The 23,290-nt window shown below is 41.9% G+C and overlaps 1 protein-coding gene and 2 long non-coding RNA genes across 5 annotated transcripts in view; 2 read left to right on the forward strand and 1 right to left on the reverse strand.

The window, feature by feature from the left end:
• LOC110973773 (uncharacterized) overlaps positions 1–23,290 on the forward strand; it is a 54,857-nt gene that overhangs the window by 25,815 nt on the left and 5,752 nt on the right. The window lies entirely within an intron of this gene.
• Positions 990–5,964, forward strand: LOC147797015 (uncharacterized). 3 transcript variants are annotated; one of them, XR_015427516.1, is made up of 5 exons: positions 990–1,359; positions 1,630–1,861; positions 3,133–3,349; positions 4,431–4,518; positions 5,204–5,964. It is a non-coding gene; the product is annotated as an uncharacterized LOC147797015 (long non-coding RNA). The 3 variants fall into 3 exon arrangements; XR_015427515.1 differs by having other exon boundaries at positions 990–1,334; XR_015427514.1 differs by having other exon boundaries at positions 993–1,861.
• On the reverse strand, positions 6,897–13,428 carry LOC110973781 (uncharacterized). The gene is made up of 3 exons (XR_002597505.2): positions 12,700–13,428; positions 11,503–11,647; positions 6,897–9,825 (listed from the first exon to the last, which is right to left on the reverse strand). It is a non-coding gene; the product is annotated as an uncharacterized LOC110973781 (long non-coding RNA).

The raw sequence follows: 23,290 nt of genomic DNA on the forward strand, positions 1-23,290 counted from the left end.
GTACAGATGGGGCAACTAAGACAAAAGTCGTAGATCATCGGCAACTATTGGAACTTTTGGAACTGTTGGAATTCGGCTACCATAGATACAAATCCCACCCCATACGTAAGGTTTTTCTGGGTCACAAGGAAGGTATACTTTTTCTGTGTCTATCGTTTTGCTCTCTGTGTGTTTCTGATCAGGCCCTATTATGCTTCAGTTTTCGCGGTTGCGTTCAATTACATTTTCGTTGATATTGGCATTCCACATTTTATCTTCCAAAACATCCATAAAAATTACAGTGGAAAAAACGGTCGTCTTCTAGTAACGGCCAGGGCCTGCACGGTTAATTTGCCAACGATACTGAATGGACACTGGTTATGCGACGCTACATGATCGGGTGAGGAAGAAAACCGCGCGCCCTGGCATTGCACTAACATTAGTCTAAAGAGGGCGCCGCTGATACACAAGCCACCGAGATTCGCCCCAGCATGCATCAGAGATCGATCCTGAGCGGTAGCTGCCAGTGCACGACTTTTAGGATAAACTTGAATTCAAACTTGTAACTTAATATTTAATTAAAAAAAATTAACAGATACATTTTTGGAAACCTTAAACGTGAATGCAACAGCAAAATATCCCGAAAACAGCGAACCATGGTATCAAAAGATCTAAGAGGATGTACTTCAGTTAGACAAGGGAGGGAACTTCTCAACATGGCAACGTAACGTTCGCGTTCGGCAGTAACTTTCGCTGTGGGTGCGCTGAACCAGTTCAAGCGCTCAATTGAATATAGTGTTAAAAATCAACAAAGTTTGGAGCCCCATGGCAGGCAACTGAAGTCCCTGAGGCCTCTCAAACAAAAAACAATGTGCTATTTGGTCCTTCACATTTCATTTGATTTTCAATTTTAGTCGGTTAACAAGTGTCAGGGAACTTTTTAATCATCCGCCCAAAATAACCTCACCCCCCCCCCAAAGTGAATGTTCCCAAGTCTTCTCAGCAGCCATTTTTCAAATGACATCCGTCACCTCCGGGAGCTCCTCTGACAAATTTTCAATCACAGTTTTGTCTGCTTTGCCCCGAGATGGATGCCCCTGAATCTACAGAGATGATCCTGGTCCATACTGACACAATCCCAAAATTTCTTGGCCCAAACAGACCCCTCTTTTCAAAGGAATCCGCAGGGGTGATTTTTATGCGCCTCCGTGTGGCAAAGAATTTTCCTTGAATTGGAACACTGGACCACTACGCAAAACTCACGCAGCGTCAGTATGATTTGAAGCTTTGCATGGTGGAAGAGACATGACAAATGGTTTGCGGGTACACCATGGAATCAATCTCTTTTGGGCGAGGTGTGGTTCTTAATTAAAAGAACCGGTGAGTGTTAACTCGACGTTTCGGCCAGCAGTGTGCTCTGGCCGTCCTCAGGCCACACTCGTACTCTGGCTCTGGCCGCACTCTCCGGTCTCTTGAGGACGGTCAAAGCACACTGGCCGCACTCTCCAGGGGCGGCCAGAGCACACTGGCCGAAAACATCGAGTTTATACTCACCGATTCTTTTAAGAACCACACCTCGCCCAAAATATATTGATTCCATGGTGTACCTGCAAACCCATTTCTCACGCTGCATCGAAACTCATAATGTAGATAGAACACGTGGATATGGCGGACCGACTACGGACTAGACACACACGAACAACACGTGGGTACGGTGCGAGGGCAGATGTACTGTACATATACGTGCAGGTTGAGTGACGGTAGTGTACCGAGCGCATGGCGGTCGTTTTAATCCGATTATTTCTACGATTTCGTGTACCATCAAGACAACACGTAAGAAATAAGGCTCTGAGGAATCGCTGGCACACCTACGTGATATCGAGTAAGTACATACAATGTATTTTGCTTTTATTATTCCACACTTCTACTTGACAGGCCTAGTTCCTGAGACCATGGAGAAAGGAAAAGACATTGTTGAGACCACTTCTCCAATGAGTAGAACTAGGAACGCCTACAGTACATGTTCATGGCCCATTTGAAAATGACATGAGTAACTTTAGTAGGCCTATAATTTTATATACCCACTTCGATTTTGCCCACACCTTGCAAATTGTTTATCCCTCCCAAGCAAGTCGTTTGGTGCATGCAGCTATGTAGCTCCATGTTGGGTGTCATGATGTGCTCACGTGCAGCTGTAATACTAGGCCATCCCATAATAATGATATAAGCCCGACAAGGTCATAAATAATCAATAATGCTAGCCCAACTTCACTTTGGCATGCTGTGTTGTGCATATTTGAATTTTGAAATGATATTTGACGCGACTGCATCAGGATGATGTAGATCAGTCAATAATAGTCTGAGCAACTTGGACTCTACGGATTGCCTTTTCAATTTCGTCTCAGATCTACTTGGTCCCAAGTCAACTCAGTCCTGTCAACCCTGGAAGGCAGGCACTTGGCTGAATCATGAATAAAAATCTTCCAAGCAAGTTTTGACACATTTTAGCAAGCGGATGTTTAGTTATGCCCCTGGATTTCCCGGATAAAGTTTGTCGAAAGAAATCCCTATGAATCGAGACAGAGCCCAGCATATGACGGAGGAGTATACGTTGGGCCCTGTTTATGGGTCTACCTTTCAATAGACCTTCATCCATGATCACATAGGCCCACATAGGCCTGCATCATTGCTACTGTCACTGCGTACTGTACTGAGTTCCAAAGCCTTTCCAATTACATCAGTCATGGACTGTATGTAGGTCTACTGACCTGATTTCCATTTTTATTATTTTTTTCTTTATAGTGCAAAATGAATGCTTTGAAAATGTACCCACGGTGAAGAAAGTAACTACTAACGTTAGGCCTGTTTTTCTGAAAATAAGTTTGTACATGTATGCATATTTAGGGCTAATTTACTATAATTTATCATCTTTGAAGAACTTCTTATGTGGGATGTGGGATTTTCAGAGATTTGTTCAAGTGTGCTACAAATACGGAACAGTCAGCTGAATTTTGTGCCAATTTCTGGATGCTGTCGTTTTTGAGTTTCAGGTTTTTAAATTTCATGACAGCAAAATTGTTCACAGAGGTGATCAGTAGCATGTATTTTGAAGGTTTTAATATCATTATTTACTGTAACTGAATGAATTCAAAGTTTTTCAGCAAAGAGGTGTGGCAGTGATGGATGAAGAAAGTCAAGGAAACGTCGAAGAGTGGCATGTTGGAGACTCAACTTCATTAGGGCCAGACTAGTGGACTATGCTTCTGTATACGTGGCCCTGCTCCAGTACTACTAAACTAGAAACAAGTGGAGGAAGGCATAAATATTAGGATACAGCTCCCCGGCCGTGATCGGTATCAGCCACATACAGGTATTTCTCAATTGCCTTTTTGATTAATTCACCCAGCAGTTTAATTCACCCACCATTCCAGGTGGTCTTAAACTTTTTCAAATTCCTTGCATTTAATTTGGCCTCATACATCGAGTGTGGCCATGATATTCAGTGAAGCAAATCAGCAGAGACAAGTCAACTTACATATCATGTACTGTTCCACATAACTGGAGTGTGGTTTTCTGCTCGAGTCGGCGTGCCTACATTTACATTGAGCACTGCAGTGGAGAAGTATCAAGTTTTGGCTGAGCTGTGATTCCACAGCCCCCTCCCAGCTCTTTTTTTGTTTAAACTTTAGTTCATGGTTTTCAAGTCTCATTTAAAGTAACAAGGAAATAGAAATATTTTTATAAATTTTACTAAAAGCCTTGAAATTGCATCTTTGGGTTCCAATTAACCTTATTTTAAATTTTTGTTTGGCAATTTTAACCCATATTTTGATGCTTTTTGGGTTTATGCTTATGCATATTTGCATATTCATGAGCAGAACTATGATGTCATCCAAGGAACTGAATCTCAGTGTTGCACTGATTTGTGCACAGAAAAATTCTAGATTTTTTTAACCACTGCTACATGTACATGCATGGCATATTTCATTTTCTTTGGCAATTTATTGCTGTGTAAGTATATGGCAATAATCCAGCAAACATTTTTTTCACAGAAATGTTCCCAGCAGATAGCAAATTTGGAGTTCAGAATTTGAACATGAAAACATGCAACCTGAACCATGTCTTCCTGGATTTTCATCAAAGCAAAAGCGCCCTCACTTGTCAAACTTGGTCAATTTTTAATGTTTGAAAAAGTGCACCATTTAGTTCACGTAACTCAAAAAAGATGTCAGACAGGCTGCAGACAGAGTACAGAGATACACAGAATGTGATTCTAAGATCCTTTAGTTTTTCAGTCTGGCCATTTTTGGAAGGGTCAATCATAGGGGGGGGTGTTACATGTAGAATTGGTGTGCGAGTCCCTATTGATTCAGTTCCCTGCAACTTTGCCGTTGAAGATTCTTCAGTTTAGTTTGAGTTTCTCTTATTGTGATAGCTTGCTGTTTTTCCAGGTCTGCCTTGTAATCGCCCCGGCATTGCATTGGCACACTTTGATGCTGGACTCCACACCTGCATACACACCTGGCAGCTGGCAATCAGGTAAGAGATGACTGGTCGATGGAGACATGTAAGTCTGGATATGACATCATGCTCAGCACACATACATGTAATTGACACCTGCTAACCCTTCTGATTTGATTGCAATTAGGCAGCTGTGGTGGCTTCACCCTCCACCCATGAAAGGGAAAAAAAGCGGGGAAGACATTTTTTGAAGGGGGGGAGGGGACTGAGTGGGGTGGAAAGCGATGGAAGGTGTTATGTCACTGTGTGTGGGGGAGGGGGAGATAACCTTTCCCCTCCCCTATAGGGTTAGGAAGATCAGGCATAATAATCTGCTTCAGCTGAAAATCTTTCCTTATTTAAAATAAAGTTGAAGTTGCCACTCGGTGCAGCCATCCCCAAAAATGTATAGTTCTGTGTTAATTTCCGTTGTCTTAGAGAACTAAATTAAAAACTAAAGAGACTGCACAGTGCTGGATGTTGTACACTTTGTAGATATGATGACAAATATTTTCTGGCTGAGAACATAACCGATAGTAAACCTGTCTTAGGGTATAATTTTCCCCCAAATTTAATGATGAAAGTCACATTATTGAATCTTTGAGCAGGGTTTTTGCAGCTCCTTAAAAACAATTTGAAAATGAATATTTGTCTTGTAAAAAGAATTCTTTTTATTATTAATGGTGAATTGGTTAACTCTTTTATGATTATTTTAATTTTGCAGATCAAGCCCCTTATTGTCAAAATATCTGCTCATGGAACATTGATGAAGGTCCAAGCAAGACGGTCAGGTTGTGGAATCAAAGAGGGCCAGCAGTCTACAACCTTTGGCAGAGGAGTTAAAATTTGCTTGTATCACTTTGCAAATACTGACCTTGACCCTAACTCCACCAGATGCAACATACGACAGCAGATGTAAAAGTCTGATGCACCATAGCCGTGTTCCCATTGGACTTTATCTTCCGCAGGCACATGGAAACTTACCGAGACATTCCTTCATGTCAAATCTACCGCGCATTCCCATGTGGACTTCTTAGCCATAATGGAATGTTCATTCCCTGTGTTAGGCCTAATAAGACAAGCTGATTACATAGCCTGCGCTGTACAAATCATGACGAAATCAGCAAAATCTGACATATTCAATTCAATTCAAGAAAACGTTTATTCCATGCTTTTTTTAAAAAATTACATTAATTAAGAGAAGTTGGTACATAGAAATTGACAAAGTAAATAAGCTTAAGAAAATACATCAGAAATTAAGAAACTTAGTAGATTGAAATTAGCAATGGGGATGTGAGTAACTTTTTTAGATACTTGTGCTTAATGAGAAGAGAACATAAAGATGAAATCAGAAAAGCTGACAGATTTAAATGTTTATAGCAAGATATCGAAAACTGTGAAATATTCTCTACCTTGAAAACTTCAGAGGACTTGATGTTTCAATCCTAGCAGAATCTTTCTCCAAGTTATGTCTTCAGGTTTCAACCAACACAGTTGAATTTTTAGTAACACCTACATGATATAAAACTGAGCATTTGGAAGTGTAAATACAGAAAAGTTTGCAAATATGTTTGACCTAAATATACTGAAACGCATTCAAGGTCTTAATATTTTGTGTATTCTCTGTCTTTTAACATTGAAATGTCTGGTTTTGTTATTTAAATACATGCAAATGCCTGTGCCCTCTGACCTTTTTTGAGATTGCGCAATCCTAACCTTTAAATATATGTTCCGAAATTAAATCTATCAAGAGGCTTGTAGCCTGGTGGTTAGCTAGCTGGCTGCCAGGCCAGGGGACCCCGGTTCGAATCCCGGGGTCCCCGGAAAAGGAGGTTTTTTTTTTTTTTTTTTTTTTTTTTACTAAGTTTTTTAACAAAATTGTGCATGCCCACCTGGAATCGAACCCAGGTCCTTGTGCATAGCAGTTAGTGTCCTTAACCACTATGCCACGGCACTTTCTTGATGAAATGTGCTCGTTTCTAAATGTTAAACCTTCCATTGTTTGGACTTAGAATATTTTTCAGCCAAACTGTGTACTGGAGATGTGCAAGGGTGGAAGTCCTAGGGGCCGGAAGTCTGAGAGCTGATAGGAAGGGTAGAGTGGATGGCTGAGGGCTTGGGACTATTAGAGCTCTGTGGATCCCATGGGGCTGAAGGACATAGCTTCTTAATGTTCAATATTGCTGTTGGGTTTATTGTAGCCCATATAAGATTGAGACTGAAAGGCTTGAAGAGGGAACCTTATATAAGGAGCTTGGAAGAAAACTGGCAGGGCTTAGGATGGGGCTGCAATGTAAACTCTAAAGATGGAAACAGATGTGCGTTAAACTCTGGCAGTGTAACATGGTCCAGATTAGGAGAAGGGTCACGAGGCAAAGTACTACAGTTTTACAAATAGATATACATGTACAAACAAGTTGTTCTGCTAGTTTAAATGAGCATTTATTTCACTTGCAAATAGAAATTAGTTGGTTATAGCAATAAATGACGATTGTTTCACACAGACACAAAGCATTTTTGCAAGGTGATATTTTCAAATTTGAAAGAATTTAACATTAATTTGAGAAACAGAATTGGTTAAAATTTAAACATGTTGGCCACCAAAAACTAGTTTCAAGACTAAAAACTAACTAAATAAATCATATATTTCTTTCGTACACAGAGTAAGGCCCTTAAAGTGTTATCAAAAATTACATTTTGCAGTAATGACCTTTTGGCACTGAGCCAGCAATTTGCGACTTGCAGGTTTGTGATTATTTTAAGTGAAAGACTTTTTTCTAATGCTCTGGCAAAGGGGATGTACAACTTGGAAATACAAAATGCACATAGAATTTTGTTCAAGGAAAAAATTATGAAGACGGAAAAAGAAATTGACTGGAGCAGGATTTCAACCTGCAACTTCTGGAACACTGTACCGGTGCTCTACCAACTGAGCTATCCAGCCCTATGTCGGTGGTTCTTCCCATTTGTCAATATCTCTGTTCCGGGGGCGAACTTGTTAAAAGTGAGGTTCAGAGCAGCCACTGGGTTGACTGAACAGGGCTGGTATTTGGGCTGCCTGAATGGGAACACCATTGAATTTTTAAAAGCATGCAATAGTTGCAAGCTTTTAGTCCTCAAAAGAAGTAGTATCAAAGTGTCTAGAGTCTTTCCAAATGGTCATTATTTGCAAATTTTGAAGTACATGTATAGCATCCTAATAACTTAAATGTAAATATGAATGTTGTTAAATGTGCATTAATATGAGTCAATGCATTACAATGAAAAGAAACAAATTAAAGGTGAAGAATAGTCTTTCTTCAAAGCAAACTGACCAATTGTCTATTCAATTTACAAAGTACCTCTGAAGTCATGAATAATTTGGATGTAAGTACAGTACAACGTCACTATACTGAACTATGTGGTATACGGAACATGCCTCTTGGCTCCCACATTTTCTGCACACATTTACTGAACATCACAAATTTTGTTTTAAATTAAAGAAAAAAAATTAGGACTAATGACAGTGACTCAAAAGTTAAGATGTCAATAATCTCCGAAATTGGAACAGCCATGTTATGAGCCCATAGCAAAACAAGCAGCCGCACAAGAGAATCTGTTTTACACGAACAAGAACACGCACATGTATGTGTAACAACTGACATTTCAACATAGGAAATGGCACCCTCTCTATTTTAGCAAATAGCACCCTCTTTGCCAGAACTTTTCCCCCTTTTTTATGGAAATCAGAACATTTTGATTTTTAGGCCTAGGAAAATGCGAGGATTGTATCAGTACCATTGAAATTGCAATAGTTTGGGAGGTATGCTACACCAAGCATTGTGAAGGGACCCTTCCCTGTTCATTATAGCAGCATTGTACTGTATACCAATATAAATGTACACTACTCAAAAAAAATTAAGGATCAGACATTTGTCTTTGAAAATTTCAGCCAGGTGTGCACCTCATTGACTTTACTTATTGTACACTGAAGCTCATGTTCATGCTTGGTTGAGCACCATAAAATGTGAGACAATGCAATTGGTTTGTAGTGTTTCAGAGCCCAATTAGCTGGAAGGGTCAAAAAGCATTGGGTGATGTGTATTGCTCAGGTATTGCACAACTTCAAAATGGCCACCTTTCACTCTCTGTGCACATAAATTAAGGACGGGATGACTCTGAGGCAAGGGGGTGAGAGACTGGGAGTGTCTTAGAGAGTTGGGGGGGGTACAATGACATGAGACTGGCCAGTGCTATACAACCCTATTGTGGTAAAATGATGTACACGTATGTGTCTCACTTCAGGACATTCTGAGAAAAAGTGACTGAAATATTGAACCTGTTACCATTTTGTGAAGCTGTTTTTTATGTCCTGACAACCACAAATTTGAATTTTTTGTGTCAATCATCTGTTTACAGATAATTATAATGTGATTTTGGGGAAGATTTGCAAACAGACTAGTCAGACATTGCATTATTTTCCTGAATAAAAGGATCTCGACAGTTACATGTAATTTGTTCATGCTGAGATACATACATCTTCAAAGTACTTCATTTCTGTGATTCAGAATCACAAATAGCGCCCTCACATTACAATATACTCATACTCAGTGCCCTCACATTATCACAATATCATTCTAACTCATAAACAGTGCCCTCACATTACCGCAATATCATTCTAATTTATAAATAGCGCCCTCACATTACCACGATATCATTATAACTCATAAACAGCGCCTCCACATTACCACGATATCATTCTAACTCATAAACAGAGCTCTAACATTACTTGATTAAACTTAATTTTTATACATCATTTTCAGGGCTGTAAAGGACCTTGACAAGGTGCTGACCAAAGTTTTATTTCAGTGTCGTAAGACTTCAGTACTCTGTACCGGAAGTTTCTTGTTTTGATCCCAGAAAATAGCCAATTTAAGTGACGCTCATTTTTTGCAATGTGAATACCATATGTTTCAATTATTAATCACTATGTATGATCCTTTGGTCCTTTGAGTAGTGTACAAATGCAGCTAGACGTGCTCCATCACTAAGGTGGAAGCAAGGAACTGCATCTCTGAGAAGATTGAGTCCTTTCCTTGCCTTTTTGTGAATCAATGCCTAAGATTCTGGTGAGGATCCCTCATGCAATCTTGGAAACTGTTCCTCCTCAGTGATGGAGGCGTGGACTGGCATCTATCTGAGTTACTTCCTCTCCTTGACATTCCCATGAATCATCTCTGTGAAGTCCCATAGGATCTTGTCCTCCATCTTCCTTCTCTCCAGGTTGAAGGAGGCGAGGGCGCTCTTCTCATCAGCATCATGGTCTGCTTCTCCTGGGGCATACCCACAGCTTTCATATGAGGAGGTCTGGGGAAGAAATTAATCACAAAAGGAACTAAGTTGCAGCAGAAATTGAGACATTTCTTCAAAAATTATAGGATCCTTGTACGCCCATTGTTTTTTTACACCTTTTATTTTGTAAAATAAACTGTTAGTGTCAATTGCTTTTTATCCATTTTCATGTCAGAAAATGGACAAAAGGATTCCTCTGACACTGCTGACCCATTACTTCTGAAAGCATTTGTGATTTGTACGCTTCGTTAAAAATACTTTTCCAGACATCCCTTGAGGGTTTAGTGAAACAAAAAGTGCAATTTTTAAACACTTAAAATTGTCTTTCCCTTTTCCCTACAAGTGAGGGCGCTGTTCTACAGTAATACTGTAACGTCAATCAGGGAAGACCACAAACCTACAATATCTATGGACCAAAAGCTCCTACACTAGTACAGAAATCAATGATTGATCCCGACTGTGTGGGCAGAAATATTTCAACAGTGTGCGCAACTCTGTTTAGTTGGATACAAATCAGAAATTTTGGATGGTGACTGATAATACTGTTAAGTGTTTACAACATGGTCCCTTTTTGTGTTTTCGTTCAATATTTGTCAAAATTAAGGTAGATCCTTCTTTAAATAAGAGCTCTGAACACTTAAATTTTGTCCGTATTCATTGCTCACCTTCAAAAACCTGATCAAATTCCCATAATGTATGTGATTTTAATTTTTAGACTTTAGTTTTGAAATGTTTTGGAAACACAGTTCTCAGTGCTCTATCAGATAAAACTTGAGAAAACATTTTAAATTTACTTTTCAAAATATTCACTAAACAATAGGGGTGTCAGGAATTTATCTGAATTTCACATAACGTGCACCTTGGCTTCTACTAATGGCTTGTAATAATGGGCAATATTATGAGGAAGAAAAGTTGAACTGTGCCGGGTTAGAACTTTAATGAAAACACCAACAGGGCCAAATAATGGACAATTGCCACAGTTGCCCCCAATCCATCTTTTTTGATGTAGAGCAGTGCTGCACAGCAAATCATGAAATCCCAGGGGACAAGGCAGCCATTTACTCGTAGTTATTAAAAATGGAGACTTTCCTTTAATTATGCCCCTGCTGTTGTCGGTCTAAAGGTATTTTATGTCTGTGATTAGACACTTCATTTCATGAGTTTTACTATTAAAACTGTGAAACCCAAATTACTCCTTGAACATGTTGAACATGTTGATCAATGATAATTTGTCATGAAACAGAAATGACCCATGAAGGAAAAGGAACTTTAGGCCAGGAAAATGTGAAGAATTCCAGTATAGTGGGTGCATTCAACTAGCTTGCCCTGGTTACAAGGGTTTAACCTCATCCCTATCGTCTTGCTTGGTTGACACAATGCACACAACCATCCCTAGGTCAGGGTTGCCCTAACAGCTAGCCACAAGCACCCAAGGGTTTTTCGGGGATGGGGACAAACTTGATTCTGGGGGCCCAATTTTTTTTTTCATTTTTAAAGTTGTTTGAGGGGTTAGGCTACATTTCCACTTTTCAAAAGAAGGGAAATTAAATAGGCCAAAAAGATCCTTTCATTTTTTTCAAATGAAAACAATTTTTGCTCCTTTTTTGGTCATGACCCCAATTGGCCCCTCCCCCCTTTCCCCGATTCATCCTTGCAGAAAGCCAGCAATGATATGAAACAGAGGACTCTTACCTGTCCTACTTATGATGTAACCTGCCTCTTCACTTTGGAGATATCATCGGTCAGTCCACTTGCACCATGACGCTAGCTACCCTCAACGTTCATGTAGGCAGCAGCCATGGCAGTACATTCACCTGGCAATGAGGCCTTCCCAAATCTAAACACAGGGAAAAATGACAAAAAACCTAAGGTTTTTCAGTCACACTGCAATAATATTTCTTTCCTCAAATGAGCAAAACATCCATGTTTCAACCCATCACCACATAGGCTCTTACTGTGGGTCGCTGTTAAATCCGGGACCAAGTTGACAGTGCAATGGAGTTGACTTGAAGCAAGTTGATTCCAGACCAAGTTAGCGACTTCACACTGACATGACTGATGAGTATACGCCTACAGTGTATGCACATTGCCATGTTTTGCCGGACCATATCCAAATCTTTTAAAAAGGCAATTCGTAGAGTCCAAGTTGCTCAGACTATTATTGACTGATCTACATCATCCTGATGCAGTCGCGTCAATCATCATTTCAAAAATTCAAATATGCACAGCATGCCAAAGTCAAGTTGAGCTTGTTGGGCTTACATATGGGATGGCCTTGTATATATTATTATCATGGGATGGCCTAGTAGTACAGGGAGCACATCAGACCCAACGACTTGAGGGATAAACAAGATGTGTGCAAAATCTTAGCAGGGTGAAGTTACTCATGTCATTTTCATAGAAATGGGCCATGCACATGTACTGTAGCCAGTGAGTGTAGGCACCTGTGGTGTCGATCCTAGTCCTGTAACGGAACTGTTTGCCAGTCACGCCAGTGTAATGTTTTGTCTGTAATGTGCATTGTGGGTAAAGCCTTACCCGGGAGTTGGCAAGATGGCTTCCAAGGGTTCATTACGTAAATAAACCATGTATGTCTGTATTTCTGTTATTAACTCACAACTTTTCGTGCTTCTGTCTACACAACCTGAACAAATATACGTCGGGGAAACCGTTATAGGCCTACATGTAGGATTTGTCCCAACACGGGTCTTTTCCTTTCTCCATGGTCTCAATAACTCTCATCACTCTCAACATGCTCAATGCAAATGAGTCTGAAGAAATCGGCCTACGACTAGTACGAGTACTACTAACTATTACTAACCAGCTAACTGGGCCCATGAATTTCATTCCTGTAAAGTGTGGAATAAAAGCAAAATCCATTGTACTTACTCCATCAATGTCATCACGCAGGTGTGCCGGCGGTTCCTCAAAGACTAATTTCTTGATGATACACGAAGTCGCGAAAATGTGCTCAGTAGGCATATCTATAAACATGTACTACACACGTGCATCGTGTGCCACGCCACCGCACACCACGTGTTGTTTGCAGCGTATCCATACGAATCTGGTGTTCGATGCGTCAGAGTTTTGCGTGGTGACGTCACGCACGGACCTTTCGCTAAATTTAGCGTGGACCCCGTCGTGTTCGTTATAGCGGCGTTCCACTCTATGCCATTTTTTGGAATAGCAGAAGTACTTGGAATCTAGGTGTACTTCTATTCGTTCAACATCGTCTATTATTTACTATTCTCGTCAACTAGTGGTCATTTTTTTTGCCTTTGTAGATCATATTTTATTCTCTTTTTTTGGGGGGGGGGTGTATTCACAACGAATATCACTTGTCTCGTTAGCAACCGTATCGTCCGGACAATTTATTAAGTGACCTTACACCACAAAGCAGGGAAGTGAACACCGCCAAAGCCTGCCCAAAAAAGGGTGGAATGGTGGGCCCTCTGGCCTGGCACCGCAATGTCTCCGGACCCACAATGGACCCAACCCCGCTCAGGGCGGGCTCCCTGTAAGCTCCTGCAGTCCCACCGGTACTTTTCAATTTTGTCCACGGGTCTCTTGGGGGTGAATCACGGATGGCTCTCCCGATAGAATCAGGCATCGTCTGTTCCCCCCCCCCATTTTTTTTTCAGAAAGACAACTTGTTGACACTGTTTACCCAACGATTAACTGCGGCTCTCTAATTTCGTGGACCAAAAGACCTTAACCTAATTGGCCGATTCAATGAGCTTCCCCAAACATGGGACGCTTCTTGTTTCAACAATTGGCCTAATGCGCTGGAATTGTTGGGAGGAGGGGGGATGACAACCGGCAGGGGTAAGGAATTGATAAATTCAGTGGAGCATGCTGCTATGCCGGTCCCTTTTTAATCTCCTTGCACGCGAAGTTTTACTGCATCTTTAACACATTTTTTGTAGCCATTCTCTGCGCGAACGGATATCTTCATCATCCATTGGCTGCCTCTACACTGAGCAAGAATGGTCTTCTCAGACATCAATGACGTCATCTATCCATTCCTAATGCGGCCTACAGTTAATCCACGGTTACACAAACCTGCTTCCTTTGGCTATAGCAGAAAATTTGCAAAGAGGTTGTCATGCACAACATAAATTCAAGGTTTATTGTGTTACACCTTGCCGATATGGACACCGAGTGACATTGGAACATAACAGATAGCGTGACAAGTCAGGTTATTACTCGCCGATGGGGACCACACTACCTTCAGGCCGACGGGGCCGTGCGCGTGAAAAGAACTCCCACACACAAAGGGCCAAAGTCATGCAGGCAAGTCCATTGATGGGAAGGAGAGACAAACGGAGGCCTGGTTTGGCGTGTAAATAACATCCGAATCGGACGGTCCATACCCGCGTGAGGGGGGGGAGGAGTAATTTCAGGGTGCCAGAGTTCCCGGCCTTTTACAAGGCTTCCCTGGGTCCGGAGTACGGCAGTCTTTAGGTTAAGACCTACATCCCCATTAACTCGTTAAATGAGTACAGACCACCCATGCGTGTTTTTTTTCTCAAGTCACAACAGATTGGGACTTCGTTGTACGAAGTGTTAGATTGTTTCAGAAATGATACAGGTCTCATGTAAAAGGTTGTTACTTGTTTGCAAACGCACAGTGCAACTTCTTCAAGCTAGGAGTATAACAGTATATCAGACTGTGCGAAATCACCAGGATATGTACATGCATGGCAGGATTATTTTATATGATAATGCAAAGTCATGAGGGTTTAACAACAGCTTAAGTTTTCAGTGTCATAAGTTTGGCCAGAAGAAATTCACTTAATTCTGTTTCGGTATCATCCTCTATATGTCAGGCCTAATACCAAAGGATTAGCTTTCCTCACCCAAACAACCGAGCCGAGTAAGCAGATGAAGAGTGTATCAACCGTAACTGGTGCAGGAAAGAATGTTACGCCATAATTGCACCAATTCAGTGATGTGAATAGTAATCAACTTTGGCTCGGAAGTGCCGAATTCATTCGCCTGCGTGGAACCATAGAGAATCACCCAGGGTGAATCAGCTTGATTAGCGTTTTTGTCAAACCGACGGGTGAGATACAAAGTTTCCTGCCGTCCCATGTACAGGATGTAAGCTCTGTCCAGCGACCGATGACCGAAGAATCGCCCCTGTGCGCGCGCACTTGGGTGGCTCATTCACTCGGGGTCTGCGCCAGCAGAACGCGACAGCGTCTTCTCGTGATCATCCACCGTTAATGAGTGGTTTTTTATCGCCCCAGCGGAGTTTGTTTACTGGTCAAAGGAACAATCGTAACGAAAGTTTACTTTTCACTGGATGTTAATTGAAGGTTTGGGAAATGCAGCATTATGATTAGTGTCCACATCAGAGGTTTCGCACGCATTGTAGGCCTCGCGCATAATTTCCGAGTGATGCGAGCACGGTCAGTTGCTCTTACAAACATTAATCGAAGTATTTTTTCCTGCTTTCCAGGGCCCTTTTGCATATTTTGTACGTGTACATGTACATGTTTATGTATTTACACTTCTCAGATGACGTGTTTACCAAATTATTATTGGCCACGGCGAAGAGTATTATGAGAATACTCAAGCCACTAGTTCTGACCCAAGAGGGCGCCACAGTCTATTTTGTATTTCAGACTCTTATATATTCCGCTCTCCCAAAATTATAGTGATCATTTTATAAAGAAATTTCATCGATAAAATGGTACAGTGGGGGGTCGTAAATATTTGTAATTGGGCATAGTTGCGAGTTAGAGACAGAATTCACTAAATTGGGCATAGTTGCGAGTTAGAGACAGAATTCACTGAAATGTAGAACTCGAGGTGTAAACCGTGTATTGAAGTGCAGATGTAGGCAAAGTATGGAACTTAATAAGGAACAGGATAGGTACACAAAAGGGTTGAACAGCGAATGATATGCAGTGCCTCCTGTGTTCTTTACGCTTACAAATTCTGAGCCTTTTCGTTGCTCTGAATTAGCCTTTCTGAGAGGGCTTGCGAATAATAAGTCTCTTAATCCGAAAATTGACTCTTAAGTTGCCACAATGACGTGCATCACCGTCGATAATTTGCTTAATATGGCATCGATTTGGAGATTGGCAGGGAGCATTCAACTCGTGCCATCCGTGTTAGAAAAAATCTTCGAGCCAAATTTTAAGGTTGTGTAATTGCACCGCATAATTCACTCGTAGCACTGCGCCAGTCAGTCAGTGTCAAGTCTCAGAAAATAATAACTTAACTAAGGAGCATCTTCAATGGATGTTAGCAAATGCACGCTTCAGGATAAGTGCCTCATAAACTACTTTATGTATCATCTATACTGTCACCTAACGTCAACCATCATCAATTAGAGTGTTTTCAGTCATCATGCCTTTTCTCACAGATGCAAAATGTACGCAAATATTCTGAGTGTGACAGGCTTATCAAGGTTTTCAAGAACGAACGTGCCATTAATTTAAGCGAGATTTGCAACGAAACACCACCTGTTTGTTTTTGTTTTTTTCTTTCTTTCCATTTTGAAGTAGTAAATCGTGGATGTAAATAATGACACCCTCAGAGCCGAGTTCCTTTGTTTCATTTATCCAATTTCTATGCATCCACAGAATGTTACGCTTTATAGAGCCAGAAATGTATATATCTGTCCTAAACGTTTCTTGATATTTTAAGCACCCAGCAGACAAAACTTCGAACACACGCATTTTGTTAACTTTGTGTAAAGAAACTGAAGCGGACAGTTATTGCTGTGGTGATCATTGTAACTAACTTTTGACAAGAATATTTTGCTCTACAAACGATCTTACTTGTAATGAGCGTTTGGAAGTGGAGGCCAAGTGTTTGTTTATTCTTCCTCTCAAAAGGTCAAAGGTTAATCCCTCTTGTGGCAAATCGATATTGATTCCGCCTTCGTTCTTGTATTTCCACTGGGGGCAGTCCACCGATTCTTTCCGTGATCTCTAGTGACAATCGCAGTACAGACGGCCTTTCAGTGCTTTGAACCCTCAAGAAATTCCAGGGGCGCATCAAAGCTTACTGATTTCATGTTGTGACTTTATGTGGCTGGAAGAAATAGACTGCATCTTTGGGAATACCAAGTTAAAAATATGAGTTAAAAAGTTGAGTTTTTAATGGGGCTGTGTTGAAATTTGGGGTGGGTTTGCTTGAAGTCCTTGCGGGAATGGAAAATACCATCGAGCAAGGCACACGATGTGCCGAAGATGGCCACTGACCTTTTGTCATTGTCGCTGGGTGTAAAAGACTCACCCAAGCAGGTATAATAAGGCGCCATACCTCAGCCCACCGGGATGGAGACACACAGGAGATGGGCACCGTTTACTGTGTTTCTTTTTTAACGAAGGTGGTGGCGAGATGGACAGAAAGGCAATCATAGATTTGATTGAGAGAGTAACGGACCAGGCGTGGAACGACTGACAACATATCAACAATAATAGTACACACGTGTGGACAGACAACTGTACATATATCTGACGAAAATCGATCAATGGCACGAGAGTTAGCTGAAAATTCGATAAGATGAAACGCAATTTTTGAGTTAATTTAGTCCCCCCCCCCAACGAATGCTTCACTTGGCGGATGTCCCGATGAGCGTGTAGATCGTATAACTCAAGCACGCCATTGTGGCGGAGTTCGACTCAACGCGACTGTATAATCGTGCCACCCTGTGACAGAGAAGAACTCCTGACTTGCAAATTCAGCATTTTTATCTCGTTGTTCGCCTTTTTATCGAAGCAAACAGAATAAACTCGAGTCGTTACCGGTCACGAAGCCATTTAATAACGTGTACCTGGTTTGAAATTGTCATCTGTACACATTGCTTACATACCAGCATCGTTGGGCGCGGTTTGGGCCATTTCGACGTTCGTAGCGTGTTTAAAATACTTGAGTCGATAAAACTGTTCTAAATTGGAACCTTTCTCGGCTAACTGAACACATGTTGCCTCCTCATGCATAATGTGTATTCAGAAATGTATAAAAATAAATTTAAAAAGAACATTTTAAAAGGGGGTGGGGAGAACACTGTTAAACGAAAACTATCGACTTTTCAATTTCGCTCAGTCAACATTCTTATGTAAATGATCCATTTCGTGAATTCTTTCTCATTACTTGGTGGCCCTGGGAGTGTCACGTGACACTAGCACGGTTAAAGCAAACGTAGACTTCAGGCTTTTTTCCCAAGATGGAAAATACTTGACTTTCTACGCAAGATCTTAGTAAGATTCCCGAGTATCACACTAAATAAAAGCTCTGCCGGTTTGTTTGATTCTACAAATCTCAAGACAAGTATCATCCTTATTTGTGACTCAGAATATCATCTCTTATGCGTCATCGAAGTGCGAATGCCAAATTGTGATGCAGGGGAAACAAGCCGTACACACTGAAAACTTTACCAGCTCGTAAAGATTAAAAAGGCTTATATAGCCGCCATTTAAACTTTGTTCCCACTCAACGTTCACCGAGAACCGAGCAGCAACTTCTTGTTATTCGCTGATGGAACTTACAGACCAGGTGTTTCGTTAGAACGGGCTGTTTGCTACGGGAGCCGAAAGCAGCGCCAGTTCGCGTGTATTTTTTAGGGTCAGTACAACCCGTCTGTCTAGCAATTAGAACCGATTAGGCTAATCGCCAGCCCAATCCGCTTACCGACTCGCTGGATCCTTCGGACATACGGTCAAATCCTTCGTGATCCTTGGCAAGTCTGTGTTAAAATCGTTTAGCTAAATGCGAGGGGTTGCTTGCTCACTTAGATGCTTAGTGGTAATTTTCCTCCATGTCGAACTGGTCTTTCTGCGGTTTCAAAGCTTAAGTGTTAGCACTTTAGTGTTGATGGCCATTTTGAAGTTGGTGCTAATAGGCGTGAACGTGTCCTTAAGGGACACAAACATCGCGGGGTTGTGTCTTGGATCGACAGGCAAATTAAGCTAGAACACCTGCTTAACTTGCATTGACCCACAGTGATCACTAGTCACATTTTCAGTTACTCATCACAATACATGTATCCAAATTTGTGCCTTATTTTGCAAAATCTCTTCCGTGGTAGTGATTTAAATGTGAAGAAGGTTTCGGCCTCTTCGTTATACTCTGTCTAATCCGCTCGTCTACCCACTGTGTTATTGTTCTAACTTAATGGATACGTCAAAAGTATCAAGAGAAATGTTTGAGGTTTCGATGCATGAAGACAGTTTCCATTGCTTCGTGTTTGCTTTAACCAGTGTTGTTCAAACATTAAACTTGGTGCTGTGGAAAAAGTATGACGGCCCAGCAAAGCCGTCCCACATGCCTCTGACCAAGAAGACGGATACATGCCTATCATTCGCGTATCACAGTAGCCGAATGTGGCCCACTTCCCCATCCAACCGACCTAGGCCTACATTGATTTTCCGAACCCCTACTTTATTGTCCTGTTATCTGTTCTGTGCTTTCAAGCCGCCGCTTTTTCTGACCACAGGCATTCCTGGTATGGCCGCTGAATAAAATGCACGAGTTGCTGTTGTTGTTTGGATGTGGAAGGAATGATGTTGTTATTATGACCGGATAAGCCTGTATTTTCAGAGAGAAATGAGTGGGTCACATCTCTCTTACTGACGCCAAAATCCAAAAGATTTTTTTCTTCACTCTAAGAGACAAAGTCCCAACAAAAAAAGACTATGTTGGTTACCTGAAATTTCTCTTCATGTAATGCTGTGGTTAAATATTTACACAGGCCACCTCTATTTGACTTGCCAATTACATCTAATCGAGTAAGGTAGTGAAACGAGAGTTAAACACTGTACCGTATTGGTCTATGAGCTAAAAATACATGTGCAAAAATAGCTTGAGTATGTCCCTCCGATGTCTAATAGGACAAGCCCCTCGACACATATGTATAGGAATTTGCTGGATCTAATTTTAAATAACGAACGGCAGCGTAAGAAAAGCATCTCTAATCTTCTTTTGTTGCAGGGCACGTCGATGATTTAGCTTGTGTAGCTAGAGATCGATCTCCCTCTATCTCTCTCTTTTTCGCTTATAATCTCCAACACGAGACATCTGTGCGCACAACTGGCAGAGTCTCTCGGTCCAGAGAACGCATTTTTCCCGTACTCTCTGGCGTCCACTGCAGAGCAGAGTTGCGGCGGTATCGACCGCGCACTTGTCGGCGAGCAGTTGTCAGGATAGCGGAACTTTCGCAGAGAATTTTTGCCATTGTGCCGGTGCTCGTTCTGGTCATTTTTTTCCTCGAGGACGATCGGTTTATTCGCAAACATTTTGGTAAGTTTGCTTTATGTGGGCTCTTACCGTCCAATTAGTTCACTTATTACTTAACAGAACCATTGTCTTGGGCCGTCTCACGGGGACCAGGACCTTTCGATGTGAAGAAAACTGAACACAGTTCAGGAAATTGAAAGATTAGTGCAGTTTACCGAGTCGTTTCATTTGATTAATGATTTCAATTTTGTTGACTTTTTGTTAAGCACATCCTTTAATTCTAATGAAGCCGAAATCATCGATGTTTATGTTTCTAATCCATTTAACTCTGTAGTTACACCAGGCGAAAGGTTTTTTTTACACTTTGTATGCCTGTGGTCTGCTTCCGACTTTTACGTTCAAACCGAACCCGTTTGTTTTGTCCGGGCAATCTCCCGTCGGTTGAGTGGTTTCTGTGTCCGCTGCGTATGCCGACAAGGCCCCTGCGATTTTCCGGCAAGCTTGAGACAGACTGAGCCGGTGAAAACCACCAAGACACCGCGGCATTGTTGGCCCAACAAAAGTACCAGCATGTTGTTTGGCCGCGAAACTTTGTAACCAAAACGGGGGCCTCTGCCCCGGTACTGGTCCCCTTAATTGCTTCAGAATGTGATAAAGCCCAATAATCGGCAATCAGGCGCAATGTGCAAGAAATGTCCTTGCCTTCGCGTCCCGTAACTAGGGTAGCCTCCGGATCAATATTTCTCATTCGCAGACGACCTAGAATGACGTTGCAATTCTTCAAAATTGACATTATTTTAGGGGGAACCATTGATGCGTCGCCGTTTTTGAGAGTAGAACCATCAGATTCAAAGTTACCATTATGCCACATTCAGTGGCATTTATGCGTTTTCTTCCCCTTAATCCCGAGAGGTAGTGTGTGTTTTAGATGATTGGAAGCCCAATGAGTCGATATTTCGCCGGCCCTTCAAAGCCCTGCACACTGGCGTCTTGGCGGCTTGGCTTTGAATTATTAATGGAGGACGAAGCAGGCAACTGGACTCTTGTCACGCGAACCTGCCAAGGGAAAAGGCTATAGGGTGGGGCACTTTGGTGAGGAAAAGAGTAAATTGAAAGTTGGTATGCAAGTGATCCTCACCAATGTGACAAAGTTGTTGGCTTGCAGACGCTGCAGAGGTTAACCGGTGGTGCTCCCATTTTATTCGACTTTTAAGGAAGGTGATCTTATTCAGGGCAACTAATTTTTTTTACGAGAGCGGATATTATAGTAAAAGATTTTGTCACAGTTCAATAATTGAAGTTTTTTGGTGGTGATCAAGTGAGGTTGAAATATGGTCAATATCAGACGCGCCCTCTAAGAAAATTGGTGATTTTGCAAAGATGGCATCAAACACGTCACTCAAAGGAATGTCAAGGGTCATCTTGAGTGGATCTGTTCCGGTTTTTTTTTCTTCTTTTACGACACGTGCTGGCGTGGACTCACCAACCCCACCTGGACTTCTGTTGGACTCGGTCTCACCCAAATAACACCCCCTCGCATATTTGCAGTTGCCCCCAAAATATGTACCATTCCTGCTCTAAGTCGAGCAAACAACGGGACGGGGGCTTGTTATATGGTCCGGGTAATGTTTGGCTACCTTTGTGGATGACTTGTTGGCAAACTGCTGTTTGGGCTTGTGACGATATCGGTGGCTAAGTGCTTGCACAGCGGCTTAGCGTGCTTGGCGCTGTCACAGTCACACACTGGCTTGTGTAGCTATGGAAAGTGACGAAGGGGAGATTACCTTTTGGAGACGTCTCGTGTGGGTGAATTAGAAAAAGCGCTTATTATAATGATACGTCTGCAATTTAAAATTTTGGTAGACGGGTCCAAGAGCTTATATCGGTCCTTTTTACGACATGTTGCATGTGTGTAAATATTTTTACAACGCAACCATCGCTACCGATGCATTTCGCAGGGTTTTTTTCTCCACCAGTGACTAATATGTCGACAATGTATGTTTTAATTGGTGAAGGACGTTTGGGGTCGTTTCATTTTCCCTCCCCAAATCATGGCGTTGCTTAGGAAATAAAAAAAACGAATGCCTCGATTTGGTTAATCTGCTTGAACATAGTTTCGTCATGACCTAGTGGACATTCCGAAAGTGCCTTTGCGCTCCGTTCCAAACATTTCAGTGGCTTCTCTGCACGTGTTCATGCGTTGCGTAAGCGCAGTTAAAACCTGAATCTCTCTCGGGAGAAAAAGATCGTGTCGGTATTTTTGCTTTTGTCTTTAAACTTGTTACAAATTACACGAAGGTGTACATGAGGGAAATACCGACAAAAAACTACTGCACTCTCTACACATTTTGATGGTCTGTGTCCAAATTTACAGCATACTTTACGATTTGGTATTATTTTCATTCATAATCACTGCTTTACAAATATCTGTTTGCACTTTGATAACAACCGGCTTTTTGTCGTGAGTTTGGTGAGATTGTTCATAATTAAAGGTAAGATCCATCACTCGGGTTGGGGTGCACAGCTTGCTTCCTTCACGGAGAACTGATCCCTGCATTATACCCAAGATGACTTAACCACGTCGAGCTCGAGACCCACCCTGAACACCGGCCCGCGGTGTCTTCGTGATTGACAAGCCCCATCAAGCTGCCATCTCGAGCCCATTTTAAAAGAGAGATCTGACATACAAACTCTACCCTATTTCCGCCGGTCTAAAGAACACTTTTCTTCCTCTTGAGAGTAGCATAGAGAAAGGACTGTGAGTGGTATCTAGTACAGGCCAGGGATGTCACGCTTTATATCTTCGTTCTCGTCATGGCTCATCAATTTGGCCGCTAATTAGCCAAGTGTTTATTTATTTTTGTTTGTGTTGGCACTCACGCGATGATTCCTGTCTGTTTTCTCCCCCCCCCTCTCCCGGCCCTGTTTGTTTCCCCCTGCGGCGTTTTAATTTGCCGATCCATTCATGCATCCTGCAATCACTTACTTTTTTGGGGGGGGCTGGATTGGCCGAGGCCGATTGGCACACGATTCCACCTGCACGGCTAAGAAGCCATCTGCACATGCTCAGACCAATCATCATGCCCAGCAGTTCTCGGAGGCGTTTCCCACGTGTCCCTGTTTAACGTAGTATTATCCACGGGATAATGACCATCTTTTTTTTTTTTTTGAAGAGTGCACCTCGCTCCGGCCAGCACAGGGTCGGCTTCAAAGCTCAATAGCGCATTGATCTTTCAGGAGGGATGTTTCGAGAACCCTTCAGTACAATACCCACCGCCACTCT

This window comes from Acanthaster planci, linkage group LG13 (genome assembly GCF_054643075.1).
Source record: "Acanthaster planci isolate LZ-2023a linkage group LG13, COTS_SCS, whole genome shotgun sequence".
NCBI classification, from domain to species: domain Eukaryota; kingdom Metazoa; phylum Echinodermata; class Asteroidea; order Valvatida; family Acanthasteridae; genus Acanthaster; species Acanthaster planci.